Source organism: Osmia lignaria, chromosome 6 (assembly GCF_051020975.1).
Source record: "Osmia lignaria lignaria isolate PbOS001 chromosome 6, iyOsmLign1, whole genome shotgun sequence".
NCBI classification, from domain to species: Eukaryota; Metazoa; Arthropoda; class Insecta; order Hymenoptera; family Megachilidae; genus Osmia; species Osmia lignaria.
This window is the reverse complement of record NC_135037.1, coordinates 6,615,271-6,628,476: the sequence shown is the minus strand read 5'-3', so window position 1 is coordinate 6,628,476 and position 13,206 is coordinate 6,615,271. Positions and strand designations below refer to the sequence as shown.

General features: G+C 39.5%; 1 protein-coding gene and 2 non-coding genes across 3 annotated transcripts in view; 2 read left to right on the top strand and 1 right to left on the bottom strand.

The window, feature by feature from the left end:
- Positions 1 to 13,206, top strand: part of alpha-Man-Ia (alpha-Mannosidase class I a) — a 350,946-nt gene that overhangs the window by 133,029 nt on the left and 204,711 nt on the right. The gene's annotated exons all lie outside the window — the stretch shown is intronic.
- Positions 4,137 to 4,210, top strand: TRNAI-AAU (transfer RNA isoleucine (anticodon AAU)). Its single transcript has one exon. It is a non-coding gene; the product is annotated as a tRNA-Ile (tRNA).
- On the bottom strand, positions 4,811 to 4,882 carry TRNAE-UUC (transfer RNA glutamic acid (anticodon UUC)). The gene has a single exon. It is a non-coding gene; the product is annotated as a tRNA-Glu (tRNA).

Here is a 13,206-nt window from a genome sequence, read left to right as displayed (position 1 = left end):
CCGGAACGAGACAAGGAGAGAGAGGAAGAAGGCAATTAGCCAGTGTAATTGCACCCATAAGAATCGTTGACGGAGAAACGAGAACCGAAGGAGTTTTCGAGACGCGACGAGAGACATCGTTTCGAGCCATCCTCTCGCAGCGGCTGCGAATCTCGATCGTGTTTACGTGTAATAAGACTTAATCGGGGGTAGTTTTACTGGTATCAGGCTTGAATTTTTGTTTTCTGAATTACACCCTCGTTGCACGCAACGATCTACCGCGCTGTATACGCCCCCTTTTCGAGAGCCGCGACGAGGGACACCTCGTGAATCCGCCTTAATTTCGGCTGCCTCCGGCGATCATTTCGACCAATAAATCCCGAGACTCTGCCGTGAGAGGGTCTTCGGTCAGGAACGAACAACGTGATCGCAATTTGCGGTATTGTCGGTTAACTGGCCGGGGAAATTGGCTTGTCGGCCTGTACACGGAACGAGGTGTTGATCGTGCACATGGCCTTTCCACCGGGCCAAGTGCTTTCCATCGTTTTATTTCCATGGAACGTTACGGTGAACGAGTGCGATCAATATTACAGCTATTGCATCCGGAGAATCGATACTCTTCGTTCCAAAGAATTTTCATGGAAATCGATTTAGGAGCTGTTTTGTAATTTTCAAAACGCCTATTCTTCTTAATAGACGCGTAGCGATTTCGAACATGACTCTTGTGGTACCATAAACGAATATAGTTTATTAGAATGTATAATAAAAAGGTTAATGAATAGGATATATACAAAAGTACGGAATTTACACCAAAGTAGCTCGCAAAATCGAAGTTCTTCACCCTCCAAAAGTCAGTCACTCTGAAAAGGCACCCTTATTTATGCTATTTCCCACGCCATATGCACTCCACACCAGAGTTTAAAACTAGGACCGGATTCCGACAAACCCTCGCCGACCCTGTGGCTCTGGTTTTCGTCACTTTCTCCTTTATGGCCCTCTTCCTGCCTGTATAAACTACTCTAAGTCCTAAACTACGATACAACAGTCTCTTAAACCAGTAATAAATATTTTAACACGGATCGATCTATCGTACAAATTAACTCGTTGCGTTTAGACACGTTAAGCATATAACGAAGCGACGTATTAATTCGTCGTTTCCTTTCATGATATTCTCGCATCAACGCGTCCCGATGCATCGAGATGATCCGAGGCAAGTAATTAACTCGGCTGGTAAAAACTGCCCTGCAGAATGGGAAATAAACATGGTACACGACGTGTAAATAATTTCCGGCGCGTTTAATCGAAGTTTCTCTGAGCTAGTATTTGCAAGAACAATGTAATTTCCGGGTGAATACGTATTCCGTGTTCAATTTAACGATGAAAAAAAAAGTAGCTACGCATCTTATACGATTATTAGCGAGATGCTTGAATGAAGATCGAACCGAGTGACGCGTTCGGTTTTAATGACAGTTCGCGAGGAATCCGTCCTGCTCGCAAGACCTCCGCGCAATTATTTCTTGCGGCCTTCCTTTCTCTCGTCTCTTATCGCAACCCGTTCCCTCTCCTATTACGGCCAACCAACCAGTGTTATTGCCTCCTTATTAAGGGAATAATTGCGATCTTTTACGATCGCGTTTGCCGATCAATTATCCAAAGAAATCGAGCAAAACGATCGAACGACGGCAGTTGTTAACGAGCCACCGATGATCGTCGCGTGAATCGAGCACGAAATCGCTGGTAAAATACTGTTTAACTTTCTTCTGAACGCTCGGATAGAGGGGACGCTCTTCGAATCATGTTTTTCATAATTGGTAGTTAACGATATTTGGTACCGAGGCTGACGCGTACGTTGCACGCGTTGGATACGGCGTTTTTTACGGGCACCGCCGATGATTACCGTCTAATATGACGGTTTATTAAGAAGATATTGGGGGAAAAATAATTGAGGTAATGTTAATTGTTGAAGTTTTGATTGTTGAAGAAATTAATTGTAGGGGATTAATTGTAAAAGACTTTTTCACAATTGTACAATCAGTTATATAGCCTCTAATTAAATTGGAGGAATTTTTATGGACATCTAAAATTTCACAAAGATCTTAATTATTTTAAACTTGAAATTCGAAATAACTGACAATGAGTAAGTTCCTTATTGCCGGGTATCTAAGAACAAGTTAATAAGCGTCTCAACGTTAATGAAGAATTTCATAAAAATTCCACCGTATCAAAGTTGCGATATTATCTGCGCCCGAAAGATTTTATTCCATCCGAAACGCGATACTTTAATTATTTCTTGAAGTGCGCTTCTCGGTTAACGGTAAAAAGCGAGCTGTGCCATTGGCGAAAGATGGTCGCGATGCAAAAATTTGTCTCACGGTCTCGGTGCTAATTCTCGGCTGCACGCATCGACCTAAGTGGCGGGCAAAGGAAAAGGTGAAGACTTGCCACCCAAGTAGATCCTTCCATGGTTGATTGTCGAAGGTAACTCTCTTCGGCTGCACGATACTCCTTGTCCTCCTCTCGATCGGTCATGCCATATGCGAATCGTAACGACAGAGGAAGAAAGAGAGAAGGCTCGTTAATTATCCCATTCCTGGTTGTCCGTTGCTCGTTCCATGTGGCCTGTGACAGTGGCCAGGACGGACCTTGAAAGGGGAGTTACAATTAGGGATGAGGAGGTCGAGGGTACTGGCTGCGTTTGACCCTTGTGTAGGTAGTCTGGAAAATGGTTTGCTATTTGAAAGTGAAAGTACTTTGATTCTTGAGAAAATTGTAAAAATATTGATCTGTGGAAATTTTGTATTTTTGGAATTAATTTTAATTTGATTAGAATTGTTAGTGTTAAGAGATGTTTCATAATCCTATAAAACGGTATTGGTAATACGTGAAATAACCCTTTTTATCGAGAGTGCTGGATTCGTTTGACCTTTATGTAGATAATCTGATAAATGATTTCCTACTTAAGAGCTTTGATTCTTGGGAAAATTATAAAAATACTGATCTGTGGAAGTTTTGTATTTTTAGAGCTGATTTTAATTTGATCAGAACTGTTAATAATAGTGTTAGGAGATCTTTCATAATCCTATGAAATGGTGTTGGTAATAGATGAAATAACCCTTTTATCTTCCGTTTCCTTGGCGAAGCAGCAAGCTTTAAGCCCTATACATATTGCTCCGGAGGTCCCGTTAAGAGTCACCAGGATCCGGTAGCAGATTGCTGGTGTAGCCAGGGTAGAAAGAAAAGTTTGCTAGAGTCGTGTAAGGTCGTACGAGACACCTGCAACAGCTTAATAGTTTATGGCGTCCCGTAGACTTACTCGTCGACGGTATTTTCCACGAGTTAGGAGGGTGAGTTGCGACAAAGGGGAGTTTCTCGAAGGGGCCGCGTCCAAGTTCGTTAGAAGGTAGAAATAAAAGTAGTACAGAGTGCGATAGGAAGGAAACAGGGCAATTATTTGAGGGGACATTTTTATTAAAGTTTCTTATCGGTCGGCTAGCGATGTATAACGTCACGCTCGAAGCACTTTTCGCTAGAGTTTGGTGCCAAGACTTCCTGGACTTCGACGATTCGTTGTTCTCTCACCTCTGCCACCATGAAGTATTTTGTCAGATTTTATAGAGTCATTTGAAATGTCTTCTTGTAGTCTCACGGTGTTATTTGTATACTTGAGAAATTTGTATCTAAATCTTTGAATAGGTATATCAATTATTAATATATGAAGTCAAATAATTTTTTAAGTGGCAATTCTAAAAATTTGTACCATTATACAAAATATTAAATTTTGTATTTTAATAAAGTTATATTTAACCATTTTAATTTTAGATTAATTATAAATATATTAATACAGTATTGATCCGTAATAAGCAACAAGCAAATCTCTATCCCCCCACCTTTTCGTTTTATGTTGCCCGCAAGGTGAGAGGTCCGTGAAAGCGAGAAGCCGATGCTCAGCCTATCACTTTATGATTTGCCGCTAGCTTGGATCTCTCACTCGTTTCTCGTGTTTCTCTATCGCCCCGCTTCGAGAACAAAGTTGAGCCGAATAGCATACCTGATCCGTAATAGGCAACTGGCCAGACCCGAGCGTGTTGCTCATTTCGTGGTAAAATTGTACTTGTATACTCTTTAATAAACAATTTTAAATAAACAACAGCCAGGTTGGCCCATTAGCTCAGTTGGTTAGAGCGTCGTGCTAATAACGCGAAGGTCGCGGGTTCGATCCCCCCATGGGCCAGAATTTTTTTTCGATATATTTTTAAATATATAAGCTCCAATACTATTCGAGAACATCGATATATATTTTCTTTTCATTTTTCAACCGTTACGTGCACTGACTACAGGTAAAAAGTTCGCTCCGCAGCATAGTAACGTTGTACGAAAAGTTGGCGGTGAATACGTGCTCCTTCGCGGAAAGGTGCGACGGTAAGAAGAATTTGAGTTTCGGTGAAGTACAAAGAAAGTTCCTCAATGACGTTCCTGGATCTAATTGAGTAACTTTTTCTCATTCGACGCGGCTTGTTTGGAAAGAACTTTAATAGAGGTATTTTCGGGTGGTCCGCGAAACAAAGGAGACATCGCTTTCGTAATAGGAAAAACTTTCTTTTTTTCATTGGTCATGAAACACAATTTGTTTAGTAACTTATAAGTGTTACATCGTTCTTTTCTTGCAATCTACATAATATTATTTCATTTGCAATTTAGTTTGTGAAGTTTGCTCGCATTTTTCTTAATTAAAAATGTTTGTTCATCAAGAAATAAATAAAAAAAATATTACGTAATGTATGTTATTTGTTTATATGACGTAAAATTGTAAGAAAAAGAAATGAAAAAAAATTTCCGGTACCGGGAATCGAACCCGAGCCTCCTGGGTGAAAGCCAGGTATCCTAGCCACTAGACCATACCGGACTATTGAAGTATAATTTTTTAGGTACATCATTCAAGCGGTATTAGGGTTCAATTAATGTTTATTTTTTAATTAAATTTTTAGATAAGGCATACAATAAAATATTACTTTTTCAAACAGAGCTATTTATTAAAGAAAACCTTATATGTAGCAACCATTTTACTCATCTGAACTGTTTAATTTGTAATAGGTTCCGCTAAGGGATATTACATATGTATAAGAACATGTCCCAACAACACACCGATCGCTTGCGACTCACTGACTGCTTTTCACGCAACGTCAAACAGTCAATCCGCCGATCTTCTTTTGTTCCGGTTTCTGGAATATTTCAAAACGTAAAATGCGACGTAAATCGACTATAAGTTATTAAGATATAAAATTGTACTATCAATGTTAATTATTAATAACCCAGCTAAAAGATTGATACAACATCGAGTGAATAAATAAAGAAAAAATAACGATTCGCTTAGTAAAATAGAAAAAAAAGGTGTGGTGTAATATTTGTCCATTCCCTGTTTTTATACCACTGTACAGTTTTGCTGACCATAAATCTGGAATAGCGATTTAAACGTCGTCGGATTTAAAACAGTTATGTAGGTATATTCTCTGATCGTCAATCAACAGAGCAAGCCGATTGTTTTTGGCAACGTATAATTGATTTATTTACTCTTTCCAATATTTCCTTTTTTTTTTTTTTTTGAAAATGTCGATGGGCCGGCGTATCAACGTCGCGGGAAAAGGCTTGTCGTTCGAGCGGAAAGGACGCCGGACGTACTCTTCGTATCGAGCGATACGCAGCGGAACAATTATCGGATATCCACGGTTGACAAATTGCACGGTCAACCGACTACGTTTTAATGAAGCTTTATTGAACAGCTTGCTCGCCTGTCGACTGGGGAAAACGGAAAGGTTCCGGGCAAAAAGAAATCCGCGTTAGGCTTCAAATTTTTACAACGTACACAGATATTCTAATCGATAGGAACGATATTGAATTAAATTCGATTTATAGATCTCTTACCTGTAGTTTAGAAGTCAGTACACTATCACTTCATCAAATTATACACATTTTTTTGTCTTTTCACAAAAATAAATATACGCATTCAGGAATGTGTAAAAGAAATATACTGCACAATTTCACTTTCAATTCATAATAACAATGATACACACACAGAATAGAATGTAAAGGACTTTACAAATTGATGCGTCTCGCACGACGTTCGATACGCGAATGCTACGTCGCTGTCTAAAAATCATGGTTGGTTAGTGGCGCATCGGAAAAGGGTCCTTCGAATGGCACTCTCAAAGGCGATGACAAGTGACGATTTCCAGACCCTCTAAACCTTTGCACTTTCTTACTCTTTAGACTTCAGAAAAGCAGAAATAGCATTACGTACACAGATGTTGACTTATATACAATGTTTGATGCTTTTTTTAAAAAAAGATAAGAAATATAATATAATGCGATTCTTAACTTTCGGATGGCGGACCATGGAGAGAGCCACAATTGCAATTTAATTTTTTATTTCATATTATTTCTTCTTGCTTAATAATTATATATTCAACTTTAGATTAATGTCTTTCTATATTTCTTGCAAATATTTTGTAAATTCAAGGGTTAAATAATAAAATATAATTATAGTTAATTATAATGCAAGAAACGCATTACATTATATTTTCTACTTTTTTAGGAAAAGGGTCCAATCATTTAACTGTATAAGTTACCCTATCTGTATTTCATTAAAAATTTTGAACGTCCAAATTTAATCGCAAACATTCTCAATATTTTTGAAACATTTTAAAAATCATTCGACAAAATTTAATAACATTATTCCGTCAAAGTTGTACGCGTTCCTTTCCTTAAATCTCTGTCTCGTTTTCCGCATACATCATTCCAAAATGCTATCCACCGACGGAAGAGAACTATTTTCCCGCAGATTTATCGCGTGCCCGATATATCATTCGGTATTGCGTCATTAAAGACGCATATTCGTTTTCTCGCGGCCGATCGTAAGCGCGTGTAGGCGTCGTTTTGCCTCGGCGAAGCGAAGCATCACGAGAAAATATTTTTCTCATAGCCTGGGCCCCGATTTTATGGTAACCGTCGGTGCGCGACCCCTCGTAAAACAATCATTTTCCCATCGACTGAAGCAGGCCGCGTGTTCGCAATAGCCTTTGTAATATTACCACCAAAGGGGACGCGCGTTATGAATTCGCGGGAAAAGGGACAGATCGATCCCTATTCCCAATCGTTTCTGATTTTTCATCTTGAAAATTCAGGAACGCGTTCGCGAGGGTGCGTTTTAGCCCTCGACTCGCAATCAGATGAATTCAGACTCTTTCGAGGGATATGTAGTTTATATGGATTTTTCCTATTGGTCCTCTGATAAGCTGTTGATTGTACAATCGATCAATTATGGTGAGCGATTTTCTATCCACCTCATCACGGCCACTGGCCTTAATTGCAAGGTATTGATTGCTGTTTGTGTGGCTTTCTTCATAGAATAGCACTCATTGGGATGATTCTAATGCCTGCTTTTTATTTTTATTATTTGACCATTCTAAAAATATTTGAACGCTTTTTCATACCACTACGTTGGTTTGAGGATATTTTTTATTTTCAATCTCAAAACGTACACATTGCTCGATTCCTTTTTTACATGAAAAGCTTCGTTCAGTTTATTCCAAAGACCTCTATCGATCATCGTATCCCATATGTCAATTTTGCACGTTCCTGTCTTCCACCCATGCTTTCCCATGGTACTTTTCTATATTTCGAAAGAGATATAACCTTACTACGACGAAAAGCATCGCGTTCGATCGTCAAATAGCACGGAGTCGTGAGTGAAAAGCTTTTCCATTCAGCAGTAGTTCAATATAGATCCAAATTCTTGAAATTAAAAGTTAGGTTTCTTATTTCATATTCCATTTCATTTTGTAAAACGAGTCGCTGGTAAATGTACTGTAAACAGTTAATTCCTCTTCAAATTATTATCCATTCGTGTATTCATATTTCTTTCCCAGCAATAAGGGGTTGGAATCCAGCGCGAGTAAATCACCACAGCTTCAACTTCGCTCTGGAACTTCAAACTCCCCCTCACCCTCAGCTATTGTTACCTATATTCCACCCTCACAAAATAACTCAAGCTACCCCTACTCTACAGCAATTCCAAGACGAAAATTTTAGTGTATATAAGCGTTCCACTATCCACTGCCAGCCAAGCAGATTACTTTTTCCCTCCTGAATCACTCGTCTACAGGATGTTTAAAAAGTAATGCTCATCAGTGGTATTTGCGAAGTTAATTAAAAATATAAAATTGAAAGTTTTAAATGGTTCAAGAGAAGTATCGATACGAAGTGCTGTAGCGATATCCTTTAAATGCTGGAAGTTGAAGTACAATTTTACCTTCGTACCCTGTTTTCTGGGTCAATGGCTGTAGTGTTTCCTGTTCTTTTATTGCCTGGCCCTTTTGCTTCTACGGCAGTACAGGTTTGAAATAAGGCCACTTAACGTTCGTAACTGAAACGTTCGAAATTCTAGCAAACTTGCAGGGTTTACTATAAAAGAGTGGTACATTTCCAAAATAACATGGATCAGTTGAAAACTTTTATTTTATCATCGTTTGCAAATTAGTAAATTTTGCTGCTCTCGATATGATATAAAAAATTATTTTTGCAAGCCAGGAACATTATTTTCTCAACACCCTGTACAATACACGTCCTCTTTTACGCGATCCACCATTTTCCGCGAAATCTTCTCTGCTCCAGGTCGTATCCTTTATTTTCCGCCATGGAAGCGGGAACAAACGCATCCCACGCGGGTTGTTTTTCCTTCGTTCTAACCGCATCAATCTTCTTCTTGGTTCGCAAGATTTCACCTACTTTCCGAGCTTAAGTATCTCTCGCAGACGCTTCCATGCGGAGTTTTTAGAGGGTCGCGGGGAGAGAAGCGAGGTGAGTTCGTGTCGTACCCCTTTCCCGGGGGAGAGCTAATAAAGTGGCGCGAGTTTGGGATAACGCGCGAGTTACGCGATATTGTTATTAGCGGTCTAACGAGATTTCAAGCGTATCGACGGTTTCCTGGAGAACACGAGAAGCAGTTGATTAAATTATATAAAGGTTGGGGTTAATAGCGTGTTTTCGTGAAACTGTTTAACCCTGGGAGGGTAGGGTGAATTGCGAAAGATTTTAATCTGGCAGTTGTGCTTGAAATATTGTATGTTGTAATTAAATATTATGTGCGAACATAATTTTGGGATTTATTTTGGTAGGGGCGTAAGGGGTTAATAGAGTGTTAATAGAGGAGACCCTATTAGTGGAAGGCTCTACCAGAGGAAGGCTTTTCCAATTGAAGGTGTTATCAGTAGAAAGCTGTTCCAGTATAAGGCTGTCCCAATGGAAGTCTCTATCAGTGGAAGATCTCATCAGTGGAAGGCTCTATCAGTGGAAGATTCTATCAGTGGAAGGCTCTACTAGGTGGAAGGCTCTATTAATAGAAGACCTTATTAATGAAAGGTTCTGTCAGTGGACGGCTCTATCAATGGATAACTCTACCAGTGGAAGGTTCTATCAGTGGACGGCTTTACCAGTGGAAGGCTCTATCAGTGGAAAGCTTTACCAGTGAAACGCTTTACCAGTGGAAGGCTCTATTAGTGGAAGACCTTATCAATGAAAGGCTCTATCAATGGACAGCTCTACCAGTGGAAGGCTCTATCAGTGGACGGCTCTACCAGTGGAAGGCTCTATCAGTGGACAGCTCTACCAGTGGAAAGCTTTACCAGTGGAAGGCCTTATCAATGAAAGGTTCTACCAGTATAAGGCCTTATTAGTACAAGGCTTTATCAGTCGATGGCTCTACCAGTGGCTCTACCATTATATATCAGTGAAGAACTCTAGTAATGTAAAGCCAACTAATAGAAGGCCCCAATACTCAACATCACTACATCACCATCGAACGTGTTATTTCTCATCGGTCAAACGCGTCCTCTCTGACCGACCCGACGAAGCTGGAAACAAGAGAAAGAAACTAGTTTCCTGGGTGCACTTTATCCGACCTGCTCTTTTCAAGCAGGTCGAAACACACCCATGAGAGGCAGCTCTTCTCGTAAGCTCTCATAAAGGCACACACTGTTAAAAAGACCTCTTTGTCGCTCGGTTGAGGAGAGCCTCACATGGTAACGAGACTTTCGAGAGGTCTTCCTGTATTAAAAGACGCGTCTGTGCGCGAGAGCAAGACGGGCAAAGAGGAGATGGAGAAGCTGACTCGTGAAAGAGAAAAGAAGGAGCCAGTGGCAACGGCATATTTGCCGTGCATCAAAGACCTGGAAGACCCGTAATGGAATTGAGAGGAATCCGACGGGGCTTCCTGTTTACCGAGCTGATTTCTTGATTTTTATTGGCTCCTCGATTGCGGGCCAGGGAATTTTAAGCGGCTTCTGAGCCTCGCAAACGACGCCCAAGTCTTTCCATCAAATTCATCGAAATGTTTGCCTTTGTTTCCTTTTCTTGAACCGTCTTTCATCTTGAAACTGTTCCAAAGTCTCATGATAACTGTTGGTATTTTTCAATGGAATTATCTCGTACAAAGAAACGATACAGAAGTTTCAAGAAACAGGTATAAAATATAGAAAGTTATGAATTAAAAATTAAAGAACTCTAAATCATTTGTTAAATCTTCAGAAGTTAAGTTACTCGGATAACGGTATTAAACTCATTAAATTAATATTCTCTTTACCAGAAACTTGTTTCGGATATTTAACTTTCTTCCATGAAGCTGTAATTTTCATAATTTTCCAACAGATTTCATTTTAATTTTAAAGTATCAAGGAGATCCACAGGAAATTCAGTGTAGATCAAAACTTTCCTTATTCTTTTTTCCTCTTGGTTTCTTTTGGTTTTGTTATAATGCGTTGCACCAAGTTTCCCTCTGTTTTCCTTGCTTTTCAGCGAGGAGTTCCAAGTATGTGCATTATCAAAAGCACGCGAGATGGTCATTACCGAAACTGTAACTCCTTTTCTCAAAGTATTCTCACCGAATCTCCGTTTTCTTCTCTTTTAACGAGCCGACCGTTGTTGTTTGTCGTGATTCGACACCATCGAACCAAGTTTTTTCCACGGGGAAAAATATTGAGTTTCATGCTGACGCTTCACGTTCGTTGCGAGTTATTTTAATTAAAAATTTCTTCTCGTTAAATTGGATATATCGTGATCATCTACGCGATTAACTTTATCATTTTGTTCTTCTTTGAAATCTGTCAGAGAATTCAATTACCAAGTTTAAGTAATTAGAAATAAGAGGCTGTTGAATAGAGAAGATTTTTACTGAATTCTAATTTAATTTTAAAATGTTTGCTACCATCTGCTTTCAATCTCCGACGAAGGGGTGGCTCGAGTCGTTGGCTTAGTTTGTTCCGAGGATCAGGATTTTTTTAACTGAAAATTTTGGTGGCGGAAAATTCGACGCGTGATTTATGACGATAAGGACAATCTCGGACCAATTTCCCACGCGGGACGTGCCCGAAATGCGCGTAACCTTCATGAATGCATAATGTCTTGGCATGCGCCACCCCTTCGATGGCCCGTTCGGGAAGCTCTCCCTTAATGGAGGGGGATAAGAACTAGTCCTATCTGTTCGATGCTGACACGTCGTTCTATACCTTTCTTTAAATGTCACAAATCTTACCATCCCCAAACGCGGATAATTCATGATGATCGTATATCCATAGTTTCCGGAAAAAATTCAATATTACTTAAATTTACCGTTCGCTTTAGATCGCTCCGAATTATCTTTCACAAAATATAATCTACTAACACCTTCTTTGGTTGCAAGATCTAACAAATTGACGCGCGGTGTTATCGCTTCTCCTCTCCAAGATATAGCTTCGATTTTCAATACCAATTATCCAGGTAATTAGTGCCCAATTAACATTAGCGAGGGGGATGGAAATTTACTTGAAATTCGACAGGGAACAGGAACCCTTATCGAATTTCGAAGCTGGTTAATAATTAATTAGAGCAATTTGTTCGCTCGATCGATGAATTTTAATACGATATTTTTGGCACCGAGTTCGGTGGTTGCCTCCTCTGTTTATTCAATTTACTGGAACAACATATTATTCTACATTTGCCATACGAGTGGTCCAATTGAACCGAGACAATCAATGCTCCCATTCAAAAATGTATTTATTGTTTCTTTTAAAAACTTGATTTGAATTATTTTTTGAGAAGAATCGCTTTGGAGAAAGAGTTATAATACATTGTCAAAAAACAACCCTCAATAGTTTCGATGGGAAATAACTTTTCACACGTTTTATTTCCGTTCCTCGTCGCGATAATGAACAGGGATTTAGGAGTTCGTTGAAGGATTCATCTCTACGGGAAGCTGACAGGGCCGATTTAAGAGCAAATTTGTCCACGAAATGAAAATGTAACCCCATAACTTTGCCTCTTGCGCATTACGATGTACGTAGCCAGGCTACATTCAGTTTTATTATACACTTCATAAACATTCCTCCGGATTTCCTCGTCGTCAGTCGACGTCATCATCCCCTTTGCTTGGAAACAGAGGGTGACATTTTGCTCGATGCGTTTCAACCACGCAACACTCGTATTCGTATCTTTAATAACAGGCCGGTGGACGTTCATTAATTTGACTCGTGATAATGACGCTTGTAAATTAGGTTGCGGACCTCTAATCAGATACACGATTAGCCTCTTTAACGTGAATTCTTGGGGATTAGGAACGAAGTTGATGAATGAAAGAATTTCATTTAAGAGATTTTAGATTATGTTATCAAGAATGGCTGATGAGATAAATTATTATTAGATTAAATTATTATTATTATTAGATAAATTATTTTTGACCTTCCAATCATGCCATTTAACAAAATAATATTACTCGGAAATAATGAATAACAATTGTATGGTTATTTTGGAAAATTTTGCAATATTTCAAAAATAGCAAACAATTTCGTGGTTAATGGATCGAGAATAGTTGATTTTATCCTAGGTCTACATTGAAAGGTGAAATGTTCTCGGAGCCGGTGTCCATTAGAAGATTTATACAAGCGGGAGGGTGGGAAGGTTGATTAAATCTCGACCCCTCACGGTCTAGAGTTCAAAGTCTCTGACGAAATTGAAGAAAACGATCCACCGTGGTTGCGGGCGATCGCGAGGAAATCGAGAAGGAAAGAGGGAACTTTATCTCGACTCGCAGCGCCTGGACGATGGGAAAAAATGTAATAGAATGGTAACAGTTCACACCCGAAGGAGGATAAAGCCGAGGACGGCTTACTTTCGAAACACGGGGAGCGTTATCCTGCATCGAGA